General features: G+C 42.7%; 1 protein-coding gene across 1 annotated transcript in view; it reads left to right on the top strand.

Moving 5' to 3' along the window:
- Positions 1-6377: 6377 nt before the first annotated feature.
- sp8a (sp8 transcription factor a) overlaps positions 6378-8007 on the top strand; it is an 8523-nt gene continuing 6893 nt past the window's right edge. The window contains exon 1 of the mRNA XM_015042816.1: positions 6378-6580. The gene's annotated coding sequence lies outside the window, so the exon portion shown is untranslated. The remainder of the gene's footprint in view (positions 6581-8007) is intronic.

Genomic DNA, 8007 nt, shown 5'->3' with positions numbered 1-8007 from the left:
AGTAGAAGTGACAGCTGTAAGTTTTTTTGTGCTTTCTTCCAGGTGCACATATGCAAACTCAATTTTTTTCCCCTCCCTCTTTGTGAGATAGCTCAAGCTCAGTTTGACTGGATTTACGGCATCTGTGAACAGCAATTTACGAATCTTGTCACAGATTCTCAGTTTATTAAAGTCTGAACTTTGACCGGGTCATTCCATCACAATAGCGTTCTTTGATCTCAACATTTCTATTGCAATTCTGGTTGTGTTATGGTAACTGACTTGTCCAAATTGGAAGTGATGCCCCAGTCTTAGCTATTTAGCGACCTCTAACACGTTTTCCACTAGGTTTGCTTTCTATTTCTGTTAAATGTCTCCCGTCGCCTTGTTTCTTAATGACTTTCTCCTTATCATTCTTCCATCTCTTTTTTTGTGGATGAGAGTCAACAAGAAGTTCACTTTCCAGCATGACAACGACCCTAAACACACATCATCAAGCGATAGTTTATTTCAAAGCAGATTTGTGTGTTTGAGAGGGTTATTCCAGATGTAAATCACATCGAGAGTCTACAGCCAAAAACTGTGCAGACTAGCATCAGCATTTGAGTAGGGGACTGCACTTCTCTGATGCTTCTCATCAAAGTGAATCTTTAATGACACCTCTTTGATCCGTACGAAACTCAAACATGTGTTACCTTCAGAACTGACCGGTTTAGATTTTTTTTAGATTATTTATCTCAAAATCCTTGTTATCGGCACCGAGTTACGTCCTAAAGTTGCGCTATAGCGTCGACATTTTACTGCTCCGCCGACGGCTCCTCTGTCTGACATTCACCATGACTCCTGAATGGCCCGTAATTACAAGTCCGGCTGTTCACGACTAGCCTTCAAAGAAACACTGTGAACCGGCAGAATGTGCAGAATGTGTCTGCCGGCGACACATTGCCGAGTTATTCACTCCCATCCACTCATTCATCTGCAGAGCTGTGTGCCTCCATGTCCGTTTCTTATCATCAACTTCCAGGTCAAATAGTTTCCTTTTACTCCTTTACGCACAGAAGCAAACTGTCACTTAAGGCATGACGGAAGCATTATGAGAGAGGGACGAGAGAACCTGTGGTCCACCTGATGACACCGAGAGGTCACAGGTCACGAGGGAGGATGGAAAAAAAGGCACTATGGTACAGGGAGGAAGGACCTTGAACTGGAAGTGAACTGTGATTTAACTCGTCGTCTCAGCTTTAGCTTAAACGGCTTGAAATGTGAGAATTACAGAGCACAATGCCTATTCTTTGAGTAACACTTAGCTGCGTTTCTTGCATGAAGTCCACTATAGGTTCAGGGGATTTTTTTAAGCAAACAATCAAACTTGGAGATCTAAGATCTGAACTCAAAGACACATAACTAAGATGAACCAAAGGACTGGTAAAGAGGACGGGACCCCTGCTGCGCTGCTCTCAGACTGCGAGCAAGTATGTGTTCAAACAGTCTCTTTGAAGCTAAATGCGAAATGATTAAGTCCGCTTAGAAGTCTGCATGGATCTATGGTGTGTGTTGCCCGAGTGCGTGCATGTACCTCTTTGAAGATGGTACTCTTGTATGAAGCAGAGGAAGACCTTTACTGCCAGCACTAAGTGGAGGGTGCAGCACACTATAAAGATCCAAGATAACTATGTAAGTGTGTGTATGTGACCATGGGAGCGCATAGTTCAGGCAAGACAAGACACAACTTGCAGACCTGGTAGAGCTGACGCCAGCCTCTTGTTTTTGGCTGTCTGTGTATGTCAATGACAGCCCCAGAGGCAGCGCATGTGTGTGTGTGTGTGTGTGTGTGTGTGTGTGTGTGTGTGTGTGTGTGTGCGGTTAGCCAGGGAAAGAAACGTTTTATGTTTGATGGGAACCATAAAAAAGCAGAAGGAGAAGGGGGAAAAAATTAAAACAGCAACCATGAAATCATCTCAGAAACCACCTGAACCTGCCTGGTCTGAGAGAGTGTGCCCGAATTTACATGTTAGTCAGAGGAAAGACAGAGAGCTTCAAAGAGACTAGAGGATGCATACTGACCAGATGCATTTTAATGTCCTCAACCGACCTGCAGCCTTTGGACAATCTTGCAAAGCTAGGTTTGTGTGTTTGTCCGTTCAGACACTCGGTTGTCAAATGTACATGAAAAAATGTAAAAAAAAAAAAAGAAATGTGCCTGTTTTTAGCCCACAGTCTCAGGGTGTTTTGCTTTTCTTTGTGGAATAAATTAACAATTTGTTGCTTTGGCAATTAGCATAAAAATGCAAGAGGATTCTTTCCAGTCAATTTAACATCAGCTTTTCTTAACCCCCATCACCTCCTCCGCGCCCCCGTCCGCTTAATTTTAGGACGGGCATTGTGGCGAGGTGAAGCGCATTGAGAGGGAGGAACAGTTGTTAACAAGGAACATAGCATAAACTCAGCATTTAAACGAAAGAGTGCATGTCCAAGAAAATACTTTAACTTTATGTTTCCTCCTGTAGCTGATGATAATGTTGCTCCACCTGAACTGCACAGCATTTGGTATAAAACCAGATGAGTTTAATGGCAGAATAAAGGGATTTGTGTTGCTTCATTATGGTATTTTCTCCCAGTCTTCTACGGTCCGGACTGTGAGTTAATTTTTTGCAGAGAAAGAGTTCAGTTCACGTTAGAGATTCTCGGCGGAACATAAATCAAGACTCATCACCAGCCAGTTCAAAAGTGTGTGTGTGTGTGTGTGTGGGTGTGTGTGTGTGTGTGTGTGTGTTTTTTTAACTCATCCTTCAAGTCTAAAATTGATGCTTGTTTTCTTCCATCTTCAGCTGTACTTTCATAAATTCTGATGATAAATGAATCCAAGAGTCTTCTTATTTTTTTTAGGTTTCATTTGATGAACTCTAAATGATTAAAGCTTTTAAAAAAAAAACGTCACAACACTTTAGTTATAAGATTTTACTGCGAGTGAATTGGATACCATGCAATCGGTTACAGCTCAAGCATCAAGAAATAGTAACAGAATTGTGCTTAAGAGCTTTCAGTCATCGTCTAAAATGTGTCAACCTGTCTATCAAATTATGACCTCTGGGAAATATTGACAAATTTTCAATATGAAGGCTTGAATAGTTACCGTAGGAAGTAGGTGGCTGCCATTATACTGCCTACTGAAGTTGTAACAATGCTACATACATTGTCACAAAAATCTGAAAACTCATTTTACTTACTTTATTTACTTTTAAATCACAAAATAATTGAGTTTTGTCCATTGCTGACTATCAGAGGGGTCTGTTCAGTCACTACTTGCTCAGACAAACAGATGGCCCGATGCAAAACCAGTACTCACACACCAAGAGCTGGACCTGGACCCAGCATCGCCAAGGCAGCACTCATCAGACGTGCCGAGTCCATTCATCAGTTCTGAAAGTGAAAAATGACGCCTGGAAGTGTGCGATTATTCTCCTGGGTTTCTGGGCATCAATCAGTGGACACACCTACATTAAGCACGGAGAAGACACAAAACCCTGAAAAATGAACACCAGTAAATTAATATCGTCTTCTGAAATGGGTGTGTGTGCATGTGTGTGCTTGTGAAGTCGAGCAGGGGTGTGTGGAGAGCAGTGTAGAGATCACGGTCAGAGCAGGATTTAATCAAGGGGAAAGAGACAGAACAAGTTATTTAGAATGTGGCTTTAGAGCAACTTGTTGTCTTCGGTGGTTGGAATTGAACAACAGCGCAGGCTAAAGTGTTAGAAAAACTTCAAAAGTTTAAAAAACTGTAAGCAATAAATACATGGCAGCACCAGTTTATCTCTTTGTGTCTCAATCCTTATCTTTGTCTTCTCTTTGCTTCATTTGTTTTTTCGTACGGCAAGTAGTCCAAGTTTTGAAGAAACATGGCAGAACTACGGCCAGTGACGTTCTGTCTATGAAAGTGAATTTTAAAAGTTGATGTTTGCTCGTTGGCAATTTCCTTTAAGTTACTGGCAGAATTTTGACTCAGAGTATTTCTCCTTCTCCTCTCAGATGTGATCATATTAGAGGAAACAATAACTCTTTACCAATCAGGCAGCTGAGGTAATGTACAAAGGGATGTGGAGTTAGTAAATAAAAACAACTGTTCAACAATCAGTCCCATGCTCACGAAGATCAACCTCATATTGTAAGCAGGTTTTGGTGAAAATGCTCTTAGAAAAGACACAGCTCTGTACCTCGAATGTGTGTGTGTGTGTGTGTGTGTGCGTGTGCGTGTGTGTGTGTGCGCGCGCGTGCGTGTGTGTGCGTGTTTGTGTGTGTGGCAGAAACTGAATGAGAGCTTTTCATCCACTCCACTTACTAATCACAGTCTCATTCTCTCCGGCCCCGCATAATTCTACCCCCCGCCTTGATAAATCTCACTCCTCGCTCTTCCTCTTCCTCTCCGTCTGAGGGCAGAGACAGCAGATGTGTTGGCAGCTTAAATGACCTCTGTGATGTATGACTTAACAAACCAAGAGCATCCATCAACACCACACCAAAGCGTGTGCTGGTCTGTTGGGAGTGTGGGGGCTGTGGGGAGGGGGAGAAAAATAAAAGTGCCACTGCTTGTTGAAATGCAGTTTGAATTCACATCCAGCCCCAAATTTGCAGAGGTTTTCAACTCTGCACTTTTTCCTCTTTTTATATGATTGGCTGCGTACATAGGTGGATGTGCTGCATACATGAATGTGAATGAAGCGGTTCGGCAGGGTGATTGAACTGGCCTCCCGTCTTGATAGACTAATAAGAAATGTGCTAAATGACCCCTGTGTGTGTGTGTGTGTGTGTGTGTGTGTGTGTGTGCCGTTGACACTTTCTCAGATTTAGAGCAAAATGCAAGCAAATAAATGCGTTCCTGCAATTAGCGCCATGAACTCATGATTTCAAACTAAATGGGAATTTCATGGTTTGATCTGGGCAACGACTGCGACAGTCGTCTTTCAGCCCTCTCCTGACAGACGGTCGGACAAGCCCTCTCAGAGCGGTAATTACAGGAAGCAAAGGAGGAGCTGCTTCAGGCACATCCTGGCACAAGCATCACCTGGATGACTTCCCTCGACTCTTAAACCAGATCAATTTGTTTTAAGGGTTACAAGTTTATGGGAACGAAAAGACAAATTAGATAAACAGGAGGTACCTCTTAAAACTTGTTTTCGCACCCAGCGGTTGTCACAAAAAAAAAAAAAAACTTCAGACCTCCTGGAAGTTTTTCAACATTTCGTCATAGTTGTGATTAATGTGGTGCCTGCAAAGAGTGTTGCGTTCTTGCAAAGTGGGGAGAATTTGGTACGTGGATGTAGAAGTGTGCAGAGCATTTGCATTCAGCCTGTCTGTCTGGTTTTTGCTGTGATTGCAGATGCAAGTCTTCATTCCTCTGCAAACAGAGATTGAAATGTTTAAACCGTTCGGCTTTGTGAAATAACCTCGTCTTGTTCCTTGTGGGGTCATGAGAGGAATGGTGCCTAACTCGAGTCGCCACTAGGTCAGAGGTAGCTTAAACTCTGAACTAGTTTCAGTTCCTACACTTGTTTATCTTTTCTTTCTGTGTCGCAGAAAGAAAAGTGCCCGGTCACCCTAACAGGCATGTTTTCAGGTGGAACCTGGAGTGTTTGGAGAAAACTTGGAAACTTCTTCCAGTAATTCATCAATGATAATGCGCAACATCTTTCAGATTAGCTGGAAAGCGAGTGTTAAAAGCAATATTCCAGTCTTGCCACAATTCCTATTTTAGGCCTGGACTTTGACCGGGCCATTCAGAATCGACTCTGATGTACCAGGCTCTAAATTTGCTGCACTTTTTCCTGACCTTCCTGACCAACTCATTTAGATTTCCTTCTAGGATTGTCCTGTGTTTAGATCTATTTCTCCGTCATTACTGACCAGCTTCCCTGTAGAAAAGCATCCCCACAGCTTCTACCAACGCTGTGTGTTTTCAGAAACACACAAGGTCTCGTGAATAGGCCATAAAGTTAAATATCAAAAGTTATCTGACAACAGCACCTTTTTCCACTTATTTGCTGTGTGGCAGCCTGAAAATTGTTCTTTTTGTGACCCTTGTTCAATTTTTTTCTTTTTCCGTTCACTGTGGATCTCTGTAGAGTTACCCTGCGTCTTTTGTGTGCTTCAGTGATTATTGTCTTTATTGCATGGCCCTTCAGTTTAGAAGGCATTGTCTCAGCAGGTTTACAGCTGTGGCATTTTAGGACTGCAGAACATACCACATGTCCAAAGCTTTGAGTATTCCTTCAATAGCTAAGCCTGCTTATAAACAACTTGACTCCTGACCCCGTCAGCTGTGTTCCTTAGTCTTCATGATGCTGTTTGTCCTCTAATTTTCTCTAACGAACCCTCCGAGCCACTCAGACAACTGAACTTTGTTTACTAATTAGCCGACTCCTGGAAGCGATCAGTTCCCCTGGACTTTTTATCAAGACCGTCGGAGGAAAAGAGAATGAATGCCTCACATTTCAAACTCTGATTCGCTGTTGTGCGTTGGTGTAGAACATGAAAATGCCAACACAATCTACCGAGGTTGGGTTTCTAATGTGACAACACGGAAACAGGGTCTGAATACTTCTGCAAGGTACTGTATGGCCCTCTTTGTTTCGTTCTTTCTCAAACACGGACTGATTGGCCAAACACCTGGCCACCCTGGATATTTTTACGTTGTGTTGAGCAGATTGTCTTTTGACTCTTCTAATTCTCCCGCTAATTGTCTCAGCGGGACAGCCGATCACGATAGCTGCAGAAAGCACCCCAAGGGACTGGGACAGTAGGGTGGGGGGAGCAGCAGCTAGAGGAAATAAAATACTTCACCCACCCCTCTCCCTGAGAAGTGCCAGATCTTTATTTCACTCTTTTCTCTCTGTTCTTTCTGTCTCAGTGCCCACAAAGTGATTGGAAAGCTCCCAACAATCTTTTTTTGTCGACGTTCGATGGCGCGTGATAATGTGGTCATTATCACCGCCAAAAGGAACAGGTTGAGGCTTTGGACAGGGTTTCACTGGGTGCCCTTTAAGCGCACACACATGCACAGTCTCACACACACTTTCAGTGTGGGAAAAGAATGCCTCTGAAAGAGAGGGGACAGCTGTTGGGCTTGCGTGTGAGGATGGCGATCAGGTTAAAGGGAGGACGGCCTACTGTAAAGTCCACCTGTGCACGCAGCCGAGCCTCGGGCTGCGGCGGACGGCAGACGCCAGTGTGGGGAGGCCTCTCATTTTGTCAGCATAATGGACCTTGTCGAAATGACTTTAAGATATTTTTTCAAAATCTCTTATTTTCAATTTGACGTTTTCAGCCAATGATCTGTTGCATTCTGATAGCTGGGTTGGGTAGATTGTAAAATCTGGGGTAGACGTTCAGGATATTACAGAAACATACCTGCGAAGACCCGACTTACTGCGTCACGTGTAGCACTGCGCAACTTCACGCTGCTTTTAAAATGTCTAATTTCTCCTTTTTATGGATTATAACTTTTTGTGCAAGTCCTAGAGGTTCTCTAAAATTTCACCACTTTGTCATTGTTGTTCTGTTAGGATTTGGACATGGCATACTGTGTAGAGTGTGCATAAAAAAATAGAAAAATGGAAGCATGCGGTCAAGGGTTAACAGTGCCCCTAAGGAAGTCTCAGTGGAGGCATGAACTTCCTCTATCACAAACAGACAGATATTGTAAGAAATAACACTCAGGTAGGTTGTGGTGTATCCAGCTAGGTCCGGCAAGTTCTAGCATTGCTCTTGTGGCTTTATGGTGAACTCAAATAGGCCCAATTCTGTTCTGAATCTCTATTGATGCTTTTTGTTTTTGATTTGTCACATCAAAAATAATCAGTGATCTTCATCTGAGCCCCTGTTCTGCCTCCTTGGTAGCAAAGAAAAAAGAAAACATTAAATTGTATTATCATTTGTTGAATTCTTTTTTTTTTTTTTTTTTTTTTTTACCTTTTTTTTATAATTTTTAAATAATTTTTTTCCATTTTACTTTTAGACTTTCCACTTTTGGGTGGT

This window comes from Poecilia latipinna, unplaced genomic scaffold, assembly GCF_001443285.1.
Source record: "Poecilia latipinna isolate Pla-1442-1.1 unplaced genomic scaffold, P_latipinna-1.0 Scaffold35, whole genome shotgun sequence".
Lineage (NCBI taxonomy): Eukaryota > Metazoa > Chordata > Actinopteri > Cyprinodontiformes > Poeciliidae > Poecilia > Poecilia latipinna.
This window is presented reverse-complemented; position numbering and strand designations above follow the sequence as displayed.